The 14286-nt window shown below is 37.5% G+C and overlaps 1 protein-coding gene across 2 annotated transcripts in view; it reads left to right on the top strand.

The window, feature by feature from the left end:
• The window catches only part of minpp1b (multiple inositol-polyphosphate phosphatase 1b), a 105589-nt gene that overhangs the window by 72741 nt on the left and 18562 nt on the right, over positions 1-14286 (top strand). The window lies entirely within an intron of this gene.

Here is a 14286-nt window from a genome sequence, read left to right as displayed (position 1 = left end):
CCACCTCTAGTGCTCTAGGTAAAGTTTGTGGCGATGTTGATTTTTCTAAATGGAAGCTCAGATCCAGGTGAACCATGGACAGCCTTGTCCACAGGTTGCGCCCAAACATTAATTCCGCTGGGTGTGTTTTGTGGTAGAATGCAGTGTTTCTGTAACCCAATAATAAATCTGTAATCTTGTGAGTCCAGGAGACATTTAGAAGTTTCTTGGTTTTCATTGCCTTTACCTAGTTAACAGTACTTGGGTGATAGGGTGCCGACAAAATATGTCTGATATTTTGTTGCACGTAAATCTCTTAAAAGGTTCTGATGTAAACTGGGGTCCATCGTCTGTGACCAATTTGTGATGTAATCCGTTGGCCCGTAGATATTCAGTTGTAGAATCGGCTTTGGTGTTTTTCATATGCCAAACTACTGGCCATTTGGAATGTGCGTCCACCGCTATAAGGAAAGTCACTCCCATGAATGTCCCCACAAAGTCTACGTGAATCCGATGCCAGGGTCTGGAAGGCCATTTCCATGGGTTAGTCTCGGCCTGCGGCATTTTTGGCTGCATTGTCTGACATATTTTGCATTCTCTCACTATTGTTTCAATGTCTCTGTCTATGCATCTGGGCCAGCGCTTTCATTCTTACCGTTCCTGGATGGTGGTGGTGCAGCTCTGATAATATAGTGGCTTACCATTAGGTGAACAGTGCTGAATTTCTATATGGTGTGATTGTGTAGGTGAATAGTGCTGAAATTCCATATGGTGTGATTGTATAGGTGAACAGTGCTGAAATTCCATATGGTGTGATTGTGTAGGTGAATAGTGCTGAAATTCCATATGGCGTGATTGTGTAGGTGAACAGTGCTGAATTTCCATATGGTGTGATTGTATAGGTGAACAGTGCTGAAATTCCATATGGTGTGATTGTATAGGTGAACAGTGCTGAAATTCCATATGGTGTGATTGTATGGGTGAACAGTGCTGAAATTCCATATGGTGTGATTGTGTAGGTGAACAGTGTTGAAATTCCATATGGTGTGATTGTATAGGTGAACAGTGCTGAAATTCCATATGGTGTGATTGTATAGGTGAACAGTGCTGAAATTCCATATGGTGTGATTGTATAGGTGAACAGTGCTGAAATTCCATATGGTGTGATTGTATAGGTGAACAGTGCTGAAATTCCATATGGTGTGATTGTGTAGGTGAATAGTGCTGAAATTCCATATGGTGTGATTGTGTAGGTGAACAGTGCTGAATTTCCATATGGTGTGATTGTGTAGGTGAACAGTGCTGAATTTCCATATGGTGTGATTGTATAGGTGAACAGTGCTGAAATTCCATATGGTGTGATTGTATAGGTGAACAGTGCTGAAATTCCATATGGTGTGATTGTATAGGTGAACAGTGCTGAAATTCCATATGGTGTGATTGTATGGGTGAACAGTGCTGAAATTCCATATGGTGTGATTGTGTAGGTGAACAGTGTTGAAATTCCATATGGTGTGATTGTATAGGTGAACAGTGCTGAAATTCCATATGGTGTGATTGTGTAGGTGAACAGTGTTGAAATTCCATATGGTGTGATTGTATAGGTGAACAGTGCTGAAATTCCATATGGTGTGATTGTATAGGTGAACAGTGCTGAAATTCCATATGGCGTGATTGTGTAGGTGAACAGTGCTGAATTTCCATATGGTGTGATTGTATAGGTGAACAGTGCTGAAATTCCATATGGTGTGATTGTGTAGGTGAATAGTGCTGAAATTCCATATGGCGTGATTGTGTAGGTGAACAGTGCTGAATTTCCATATGGTGTGATTGTATAGGTGAACAGTGCTGAAATTCCATATGGTGTGATTGTATAGGTGAACAGTGCTGAAATTCCATATGGTGTGATTGTATGGGTGAACAGTGCTGAAATTCCATATGGTGTGATTGTGTAGGTGAACAGTGTTGAAATTCCATATGGTGTGATTGTGTAGGTGAACAGTGCTGAAATTCCATATGGTGTGATTGTGTAGGTGAATAGTGCTGAAATTCCATATGGCGTGATTGTGTAGGTGAACAGTGCTGAATTTCCATATGGTGTGATTGTATAGGTGAACAGTGCTGAAATTCCATATGGTGTGATTGTATAGGTGAACAGTGCTGAAATTCCATATGGTGTGATTGTATAGGTGAACAGTGCTGAAATTCCATATGGTGTGATTGTATGGGTGAACAGTGCTGAAATTCCATATGGTGTGATTGTGTAGGTGAACAGTGTTGAAATTCCATATGGTGTGATTGTATAGGTGAACAGTGCTGAAATTCCATATGGTGTGATTGTGTAGGTGAACAGTGTTGAAATTCCATATGGTGTGATTGTATAGGTGAACAGTGCTGAAATTCCATATGGTGTGATTGTATAGGTGAACAGTGCTGAAATTCCACATGGCGTGATTGTGTAGGTGAACAGTGCTGAATTTCCATATGGCGTGATTGTATAGGTGAACAGTGCTGAAATTCCATATGGTGTGATTGTATAGGTGAACAGTGCTGAAATTCCATATGGTGTGATTGTGTAGGTGAACAGTGTTGAAATTCCATATGGTGTGATTGTATAGGTGAACAGTGCTGAAATACCATATGGCGTGATTGTGTAGGTGAACAGTGTTGAAATTCCATATGGCGTGATTGTGTAGGTGAACAGTGTTGAAATTCCATATGGTGTGATTGTAGAGGTGAACAGTGCTGAATTTCCATATGGCGTGATTGTATAGGTGAACAGTGCTGAATTTCCATATGGCGATTGTGTAGGTGAACAGTGCTGAAATTCCATATGGCGTGATTGTATAGGTGAACAGTGCTGAATTTCCATATGGCGTGATTGTGTAGGTGAACAGTGTTGAAATTCCATATGGCGTGATTGTATAGGTGAACAGTGCTAAAATTCCATATGGCGTGATTGTATAGGTGAACAGTGCTGAATTTCCATATGGCGTGATTGTGTAGGTGAACAGTGTTGAAATTCCATACGGCGTGATTGTATAGGTGAACAGTGCTAAAATTCCATATGGTGTGATTGTGTAGGTGAACAGTGTTGAAATTCCATATGGCGTGATTGTATAGGTGAACAGTGCTGAATTTCCATATGGCGATTGTGTAGGTGAACAGTGCTGAAATTCCATATGGCGTGATTGTGTAGGTGAACAGTGCTGAAATTCCATATGGCGTGATTGTATAGGTGAACAGTGCTGAATTTCCATATGGTGTGATTATATAGGTGAACAGTGTTGAAATTCCATATGGTGTGATTGTATAGGTGAACAGTGTTGAAATTCCATATGGTGTGATTGTATAGGTGAACAGTGCTGAAATTCCATATGGCGTGATTGTGTAGGTGAACAGTGCTGAATTTCCATATGGTGTGATTGTATAGGTGAACAGTGCTGAAATTCCATATGGTGTGATTGTATAGGTGAACAGTGCTGAAATTCCATATGGTGTGATTGTATAGGTGAACAGTGCTGAAATTCCATATGGTGTGATTGTATGGGTGAACAGTGCTGAAATTCCATATGGTGTGATTGTATAGGTGAACAGTGCTGAAATTCCATATGGTGTGATTGTATAGGTGAACAGTGCTGAAATTCCATATGGTGTGATTATATAGGTGAACAGTGTTGAAATTCCATATGGTGTGATTGTATAGGTGAACAGTGTTGAAATTCCATATGGTGTGATTGTATAGGTGAACAGTGCTGAAATTCCATATGGCGTGATTGTGTAGGTGAACAGTGCTGAATTTCCATATGGTGTGATTGTATAGGTGAACAGTGCTGAAATTCCATATGGTGTGATTGTATAGGTGAACAGTGCTGAAATTCCATATGGTGTGATTGTATAGGTGAACAGTGCTGAAATTCCATATGGTGTGATTGTATGGGTGAACAGTGCTGAAATTCCATATGGTGTGATTGTATAGGTGAACAGTGCTGAAATTCCATATGGTGTGATTGTATAGGTGAACAGTGCTGAAATTCCATATGGTGTGATTGTATAGGTGAACAGTGCTGAAATTCCATATGGTGTGATTGTGTAGGTGAACAGTGCTGAATTTCCATATGGTGTGATTGTATAGGTGAACAGTGCTGAAATTCCATATGGTGTGATTGTATAGGTGAACAGTGCTGAAATTCCATATGGTGTGATTGTATAGGTGAACAGTGCTGAAATTCCATATGGTGTGATTGTATGGGTGAACAGTGCTGAAATTCCATATGGTGTGATTGTGTAGGTGAACAGTGTTGAAATTCCATATGGTGTGATTGTATAGGTGAACAGTGCTGAAATTCCATATGGTGTGATTGTGTAGGTGAACAGTGTTGAAATTCCATATGGTGTGATTGTATAGGTGAACAGTGCTGAAATTCCATATGGTGTGATTGTATAGGTGAACAGTGCTGAAATTCCATATGGTGTGATTGTATGGGTGAAGAGTGCTGAAATTCCATATGGTGTGATTGTATAGGTGAACAGTGCTGAAATTCCATATGGTGTGATTATATAGGTGAACAGTGCTGAAATTCCATATGGTGTGATTGTATAGGTGAACAGTGCTGAAATTCCATATGGTGTGATTGTGTAGGTGAACAGTCCCAGGTGGGTATTGATTGTCACTTATTTTCTTGATTCTTTCTCCAACTCTATTAGTTGGTATGCCTGTGACAAATCTAATTTTGTGAATTTTTGCCCACCATTTAGTTCTTGGAATAGTTCTTCTGCTTTGGGCATGGGGTGTATTGGTACTTTTAGTGTCTGATTGATGGTGACTTTATAATTGCGAAACTCACCGTTCACTTTCCATTCATGTATGATGGGCCCTGCCCAATCGATGTATTCTATTGTTTCTAATATGCCTTAATCTTTTAGTCTATTTAACTCAGCTTCAATTTCAATGCAAATGGAACTGTTCTGGCTTTGATGAACTTTGGTTCCACATTCTCTTTTAAATGCAGTTTGGCTTGAACCCCTTTGATCTTTCTCAAACTTGTTGGAAAACCACTGCGTGGTTGTTGACGATTTGGTTGAGTTCTGGATAGGTGTTGTCTTCGTGGTTTACATTCAGTATTGAATCGATTTTCAACCAGTCTAGGGGAATGTGTTGTAGCCAATTTCTTCCAAAAAGTGCTGGTCCCTGGGTATCTACAATGTAGAGAGATAGTGTTTTTGGTTGTTGTTGCTTGAATTGCACTTTGACTGTACATTTTCCAAACTTTGACTTTGTTTCCAGTAACAAATTTCAGTATTACTCCAGTTGTTTTCATCAGAAGGTGCTGTAGCAAACGTTGCTTTAAATGTAATGGCATTAGAGACACTTCAGCCCTGAGTCGAGCTCCATTTTCAGAGGTTTGTTGTTTATTGTCAGCTGAATATAGATTGCTGTGCTTTTTCTCTTTATCTCTCGGATGTATAAGACTTCAGCTGTTATTTTGTCGCCCTCAGAGCTGTTGCTATCCTTGTTGCTAGAGTTGCGCTCACTCTCTCTTTCGCTCTGCGAGTGCTTTGACCTCGGCTGGGTACTTATCACAATTTAGAGTCCACCCTCATTGTACTGTTTCTTTAATTAGCGGACATCTAGCTTTGATATTTTTTGTTGCATAGGTGGTGTGATAGTACAGAATACTGTCACCAATGTATATATTTGTATATATTTACATATTGTAGTAGTGATTGGCTGAGAGCCATAGCCACGCCTACTGGCAGGTCATAAAGGGCTGCTCTTAACCAGACCCAGGTCAGTCTGGACTGGTCGACCTCGATGTAATATGCTTTTGTTAATAAAAGCCTTGGTTTGAGTCAACAAGTCTTCGAGTCATTCAACGCACTACAGGTGACATTTGGAATTTTTGAAGAAACAGTTTTCTGGTCGATGGTAGTATTTCCCGCAACGGAAGCTTTGTTGGCGGGAAAACCTCCTGACCAGGAGATTTTGTTGGCCCACATCCAAATTTTTGTCTGCCATTTCTGAGCTGCAGGCAGTTCGATAAGTAATCTCGAGAGTTACTTTGTCATCTATTGGCAGTCATTTCTGCTTCACCTGGTGATCTGCCAACCTCATAACCAATCTGTCTCCTTGTACTTGGGTAGGAAACTGCTCGAAATGACATTGCTGGGACAGTTTACGTAACGCTGCCAGGTATTCACTTATTGCCTCCCCTGGCATTTGTTTTCTTTCATACAATCATTGCCTCTCTGCCATAATTGGTGGTCTGGGGCTTAAGTGGTTCACCAGTGCTGCGCATAAATCGGTGTATGTCTTCGTCCCTGGGTCCACAAGGTTTTAAGGAGATCAAAAGTTTTGTTGCCCATTATACTGAGGAAGAGGGCACGTTTTCCGTTTACCAGGACTTCATTAATATTATGGACTATTCAGTAATGGTTAAGCCGATCTACATAATTACCCCAACTTTCATCTGCTTCATTGAATTCTCTGAACTTTCCCTCTGCCATCTTGGTGCGCATTCACTTTGATTTTTTGACGGGAACTCATGGAGCTTGTTAGGTAGTCACCTTTTATCTTTATCCTTTTGTTTCCTTTCCCTGGTTGGTGCATGGAGCACGCGTAGGGTTCGTTTCATTCCTCATTGCCACTGTTTTGTATGCACTTACACAACTAGGAGACATGGTGGTTTTCTCATTCTTTAATACCATCAGACTAACAAGGGTACTGACGTACAGAGAGATATATACATAGAGGGGTGACATGACATGGACATCATGCTGTACAGAGTAGGTGGTCTTATACCCAACAAGCAGTTTTCTTTTCTCCCACTTTACAGGTAGTTTATCTTTCTCATCCCTTTCCCTTCAGCGTTCCTTCTATGACATGACCTACCTCCTTGATTTAAACCAGTTAGCCTAATTTGATATATTTCTGCCAAAATTTTGCTTAATGCGTGTGTCCATTGACTTATCAGCAGGTTATTTCTGCTGCTCTTTCTATATAAAGCATGATTTCTACTTGTCTTTGAAGCATGAAATCCAGCGCCTCTAGGTTCAAGAAGAGTTTTTTTTCCCTGAACCTTCTGTTACTACCTAATCATAAAATACTTCAGGATCTGAAAAACACTTTCTGCTCTATTGCACTATTCCACTTGTATTTTTTTATTGCACTAAAAATTACTGAATATTTATTATTTATTATCTTTTTAATATTTATTATCTCTTTCCATACTGGGATAATTTAATGTATATAGTTGGAGCTCTATTTTTTTTAAACAAAAAGTACCTGTTTGATTGCAGCAAGTCAGAATTTTGATGCATGTATACCTGTGTCTATGACAGTAAACTCATTATCATTATTACCATCTCGCCTAATCAATTGGAAGTTAGGAATTTGGCCTAATTGGGGCAAAAACAATTTGAAAACCATTGGTCAGGAATAATTTTCTTTTTTGTCACCTAGTGATGTTCCTGGTGTTCAGTGTTGTGATTCAGAATAAATAAGACACCATAACACATAAATGCTGGAGGAACCTCAAGCTTCCTTGAAGAAGGGCTCAAGCCTGAAACGTTGGTTATATTATCTTTACTTCCCATGGACACTGCGAGATCTGCTAAGTTCCACCAGCATTTCTGTGTTTTTATTTCAAAGAATGGGAGAAACTATGCTTATGCCTTTTGGAAAGAACTCACCCAAACTAATTCCACCTAAGTCTGTGGTCTTCCAGTCCTTGCTTTTCAAGTAGACATCTAGGCCCGTTTTCAATATGTAACAGCTTTTCATACAGTGAAATCTAAACCAGCCATTCTCAACCAGTTTTTGGCTATGCCCCCTTAGTACTCTTCTCAATTCTTTTAGGCCCCTTTCCCTGTGAAGCTGTCAGTTTTTGATTTCTTTCATACTTCCATTTTTAATTTAAAATATTAACGTTTCCTAAGGTGGAAAAAAAACAAGTCTTTTACTTAAATATGCTGTGGCCTCCAGAGGGGCCGGGCCGTAGGGCCCCTGCTGTGAATGGCTGGTCTAGACTTAATGTTTTAATAAAATGTTTTAATAAAAATATTTTCCTCATGTTGCTCTAATCTTTCTATCAAATACTTGAAATCAATGACCCTGTTTTTTTTTAAGGAAATGAGTTTTCCTTGATTACTCCATTAAGATTCTTCATCATTTTATACATCTGTCCTTGCCCTGCTCTATTGCAAAGAAAGCAATCCCAGCCTAACTGATCTTTCTTCAGATCACTAAAAAAAAATGCACTCCTGCTAACTCCCCTGTAAATCTCCTCTTCATCTTCTTCAGCACAAAGACCACAACACCAGACCTATGCACAACATTAAAACTGTGACCGAAAAACATAATGCACAATTTTATCATAGCCTCCCTGATCCACTGTTCTTCACCTAGCCTATTAAGGAAACTATTACATGTGCCTTTTTAAACCAAATTATCCACCTGTCTTGTCACCTTTGAGAACTCTTGTTTTTCCACACTTCTTATTATCTTCTCATTTATTCCCATGACCAGTTTCACCTCCACAAGTTAATCCCTTGCTCTTCTCAGAATTAAATCCCATTTGTTAATTATCTTCTTGATTGATGCATCAATCTGATGTATGCACTGTTGACCACATGGCCAATCCCTTTCCATTAAAGGCTGAAGTGAGTGACCCTCGGCCATTATATTTCTCACTTCTACAAATTCTTCAAATCTCACTTCTACAAATTCTACTAATCACTATCTACAAGTTTGTCAATGACTCCACAGTTGTTGGCAGATTCACAAATAGGAATGAGGAAGCATACAGGATGGAGATAGATCAGCTCGTTGAGTGGTGTCATGCCAACAATCTTGCGCTTGCTAGCAAAACTAAGGAGATGATTGTGGACTTCAGGAAGAAGTCAGGGGAACACACACAGTCCTCATCAAGGGCTCAGTAGTGGAGAGGATCAAAAATTTCAAATTCTTGGGTATGAACATCTCCAAGGTTCTGTTCTGGAGCCTCCATGTCGATGCAATCATGAAGAAGGTTTGCCAGAGGCTATACTTAGTGAGGTCTTTGAGGAGATTTAGTATGTCACCAAAAACTTCTATTGGTGTACAGCGGAGAGCATTCTGGCTGGTTGCAGCAGTGTCTGGTATGGAGGTGCTAACTCTCAGGACAAAACTCCTGGGGGTTGTTAACTTGGCCTGAGACTTCACAGGCACCAGCCTTTACTCCATCAAGGACATCTACAAGAGGCGGTGTCTTAAAAAAGCAGCCTCTATCCTCAAAGACCCCCACCACCCAGCCCATGCTTTCTTCACTCTGCTACCATGGGGGGGGGGGGGGGAAGGCACAGGAGCCTCAAGATGAGCACCCAGTGGTTCAAGGACGGCTTATTCCCCGCTGCCGTCAGATTTCTGAATAATCCATGAGTCAAAGCCTTACTTTTCATGCATTATTTTGTTTTTTTTTAAATTTATTGTTGTAAAAGTGGTTTATAAGAATATTTGCACTGACGCTGCTGTAAAACACTGAATTCATGACTTATTCATGACAATAAATTCTGATTCTGACTTTCTCCTCTTTTTGCATTGATTTATTTATAGCAACATTTTCACTTCTAATACCGCAAAACAAGAAATTTTGTGACATGTTGTGACAATAAATTTTGAAACTAATCTTGAAAAAAAAATTCTCAAAAGCAAATGTCAAGTTTAAACACTAGTGATCAAATAAAAGATATAATATATGGAAAGCGCAGAAACAGGGAGAAAACAAATGGAGATTTTGCTAAGGCTATTGTTCAAAGCATTGTGCAATCTTCCAAATCACATCTGCTTCATTTAAATTTGTGTGTCACCTTTGAGATGTGGTTTAGTGTTAGAGGCCTCAGCTGCTTCTTGCTTTTTGGCTGCTTTGGATCAAGGTATTTGAATCACAAAACTTTGACTGAATCTCTTCCTGTGATTAAAGTTCATGGCTGCCATTCTCAATATCCTGATAAACTCAAGCTACTTGACCGGCAGATCTCCTGTTTTTGAAGCCCCGAGGAAACAGAATCAGAATATGTGGCGTGAACAGATCCATGTCTGGATTTAGCCTCTTAAAATTCATCCAAAAATGAATGCAAATGTTTAAACCATTCAGCTATTCTACTGTATTGAAAGAATAATTTCAGCAAACTGGTGTACCTTGAACAGTTTCAAATCCATCCCAATCACTGGTAGAGCTCACTGTCAAGAAAATGGTGTTTCGCCAGACTTTCTGGCAAAGAGCTTGAAACTCGGACTAAAGCTCTTAAGCATCTGAAAGGCTAGATATGATTCACAATGATAGCATTTTACAGATAATCAGGTATTACAGAATGTCCGAAATGAAGGCATTAAAGCTGTAAATGTGAATGAATACACAACACATTATAAAGACTCTCACAATCTAGTTTTAAGCAGGATCTTAAATTTTTGTGAAGTACTTTTTTGTGGGAAAATACTGAGCTTGAAAAGGCCCATCCTTCATTTTTTTTCCAAACTTTATTCAAAGATTTTAAAAAATAACATACAGTCCAATAATCAAAAATTGATTTTACAAAATAAATCCCAAACCTGCCCTCCCACCTCTTCAGCCACCTCCCTTAAGGGGAGCCAAAAATATAAATGATATATATAATTTAAAAAATTATAAATATTGAAAACAATTCAAAGTATATCTAAATGCATATATTTCAAATACAGACACAAAAGGGAATAATTATATAAATTATAAGTAATTTTTTTCCATAACAATACAAGCTTTCAATTCATTTTGCCAACATAGTATATTAATCTCTGTATTATCTTTTGAAGTACTCGCAACACATTTATGCGCTACTGACAACACCAAACGTACAAAAGCAATTTGAATTTTATCCAAACCTAATCCCCTCAGTGAAATCAAATTACCCAACAAAAAAATCGTTGGATCTAATGGTAATGTAAAATTATACAATTTTTCCAAAACTACTTTAATTCCTTGCCAAAATGGTTGAACTTTAACACAAGTCCAAACAGCATGTAGAAAAGTTCCAATACATGAATCACATCTAAAATGTAAATCTGAATTACTAAACTCATATTTTTTCAATTTCTCCAGTGTCAAATATAATTGATGTAAAAAATTATAATTAACCATATCATATCTTACATTTGCCAATTTGATTATCATCTTCATCTTCAGGAAAAATCAACATTAAATCGCTCTCCCATTTAAGCTTAGATTTTTCCCAGTCCAGTTTATCCATATTATCTTGTAACAAATTATACAACCGAAATAACCCTTCTTTGGTACAGAGGAAATCAAAGATTCAAATCTCAACAAAGTGGGTAAATTAATCTCTCCACCATAATTTTCCTTTACCAAAGCTCTAAGTTGGTAATACACAAAGAATTTACAGATATATCAAATCTTTCTCTCAATTGATTAAATTAAAGAAATTGTCCCTCTTCAAAACAATCCTGTATTGTCTTTATACCCTTAAAATCCCAACTCTTTAAATAATTATTAAACAATGAAAAAGGAAAAAGCTGATTATTATACAATGGAGTTAAAATTGATAATTTATATTTGGATCCCAAACCCTATTTTTTTAAATCCAGATCTTTAACAAATGTTTCAATACTCCTGTAACAAATTCAAATTCCAACGAAATACAAATTAATTTATCTTAACCTCAGAAATACACACCATTTCCACATTAACCCAGCTAGGAGGATAATCTAAATCCATCAACCTGCTAATAAACTTAAACTGGGCCGCTTCATAGTAATTTTGAAAATGTAGTAACTGAAGTCCACCTTACGCATATTTCCATGTAAGTTTATACAATGCCACTCGAGCTAATTTACCTTTCCATAAAAACTCCCGCACTACCTTATTTAAATCCTGAAAATAAACCTTTTGAAAGTAATCAATGTATTGACTGAAATAAATATTGAATTCGAGGAAAAATATTCATTTTAATACAATTGACCCTTCCAATCAAAGTTAATGGTAGATCTTTCCACTTAATCAAATATGCTTTAATCCATTTTAATATAGGCACATAATTTAACTGATATAATGACTGATAATTAACCTCTACAAACACACCTAAATATTTTCTTTGTCCACTTTAATTTTGTAATAATTTTAAATTCTGAATAATCTCCTATTCCAACTGGTAAAATTTCGCTTTTATCCCAATTAACTTTATATCATGACAATTCTCCAAATTTCGACAAACATTCTTGTAACTACTTCAACGACCGTTCCGGTTCCATCAAATATATCAATACATCATCTGCAAATAAATTTATCATATATTCTTCATTCATAGCCTTCATCCCTCTAATTTCATAATTTTGCCTAATAGTCTGAACTAATGGTTCAATAGCCAATGCAAATAAGGCAGGTGACAATGGGCAGCCCTGCCAAGTTGAACGAGTCAATCTAAATGGTAAAGAAATCTGACCATTTGTCGCCACCCTAGTAATCAGGTTCGTATATAAAGCTTTAACCCAACCAATAAAAAAGGGCCAAATTTAAACTTTTCTAACACCTTAAATAAAAAACATTCTACCCTATCAAAAGCCTTTTCTGCAACTAGTGCAAATCTAGTGGTTAGGCTGCTTTCGGTATGCATTGACCAAAGTAATTAATCGAAGAATATTATCAGATGCATGTCTATTCTTAATGAAGCCTGTTTGATCAGTATGTATCAACTTAGGTAAGTACGTAGCGAGTCTATTAGCTAGCACCTTAGCTATGATTTTATAATCTACATTTAATAAAGAAATAGGTCTATATGAAGACACTTTTAATAGATCTCGATCTTTTTTTGGAATAACAGTTATTAAAGCACTTGAACAAGATTCCAGCAACTTCTGTTCTTTAGTAACTTGTTTTAACACATTTCCAAATAGACTAGATAAATCATCATAAAAAAAATTATAAAATTCCACAGGAAATCCATCGTCCCCTGGCGACTTTCCATTTGGCATTTCCTGTATAGCTTCCTTAATTTCAAAATCTGTAAACGGAGATTCCAATTCCTGGATATCTTTCTCATCTAATACCGGTAACCTCAATTTAGATAAATAAGATTCAGTAGAGCCATTATCCCTCTTCCCCTCAGAAGTATATAATTTTTGATAAAATTAATAAAAGTGGTCATTAATTTCCTGAGGCTTATAGGTAGTTATTGAATTCTTTTTGACGGCGTTAATAGTCTGAGATGCCTGTTCAGCTTTCAATTGCCAAGTAAGTACCTTATGAGCTCTTTCTCCCAACTCATAATAACGTTATTTAGTTCGATTAATTAAACGCTCAAACTGATAAGTTTGTAAAGTATTATAACGTAATTTCAATTTCGCTAATGCGGCTTTTTTTTATCTTCAATCACGTCCTTCTGAAAGTCTTTCTCTAACTCAGCAATCTGATTTTCCAATATTAAACTTTCTGCCATAAATTGGTTCTTAACTTTCGTAGAATAACTAATAACCTGTCCCCCAAAATAAGCTTTTAACGCATCCATACTACAAAATGACTATCCATAGAATTAATATTCTCAGTCAAAAATAAAGAGATATGCTCTTTAACAAAAGTAACAAACTCTGGTTTTTTCAATGGGGTTGGGGGTAATACTCAGCCAGGCTGGAGTCCTTTGTTGCTTGGGTGGTTGGGTGGCTATCAAGTTGATTCCGAGGATTCCATTTGGTAAGTAGGCCTCACTTCTTCTGAACTTTTAAAGTGAAGTTTCTTCTGAATCTGTGTCTTCGATATCTTTGTATTAGCTGCCAGTACAGTCTTTAAACATTCAAATAACTTCAAAACAAACTTCTAAAACGTTTCCAAGTATTTAAATTTGGGTATTTTTTAGTCCAACTGATGGAATATGGAATTACACTTCTTCCTCCTTTGCCATCAGGCCACGCCCCCCCACCCCCCCCACCAAAGTGCAGGAAAACTTGAGCAGTATTTTCACTTTAAGCAACTTAAACATTCACATTATCCATCATGAAAACTTCGTAAACCTGAAGCATTGCCAAATTCTTCCCCCTCTGAATCATAACCAGTCTGACTCTCTGGAAAATGAAAGCAAATAATTGGGAAATTAGGTGTTTGTGCTTCTCTGTTTTGAATATTACAGTTGGCTAAATCAATGTAGTTCAGAATCAGAATTTATTGTCATAAACGAGTCACAAAATTCATTGTTTTGCAGCAACATCACAGAGCAAACATTCATATAAACCACCTTACAAAAATAAATAAATAATTGTGTCTTTGGTTCATTGATCATTCAGGAATC

The sequence above is a fragment of the Narcine bancroftii genome, chromosome 10, assembly GCF_036971445.1.
Source record: "Narcine bancroftii isolate sNarBan1 chromosome 10, sNarBan1.hap1, whole genome shotgun sequence".
NCBI lineage: Eukaryota > Metazoa > Chordata > Chondrichthyes > Torpediniformes > Narcinidae > Narcine > Narcine bancroftii.
Note: the sequence above shows the minus strand (reverse complement) of the source record. Positions and strands in the feature narration are given on the sequence as shown.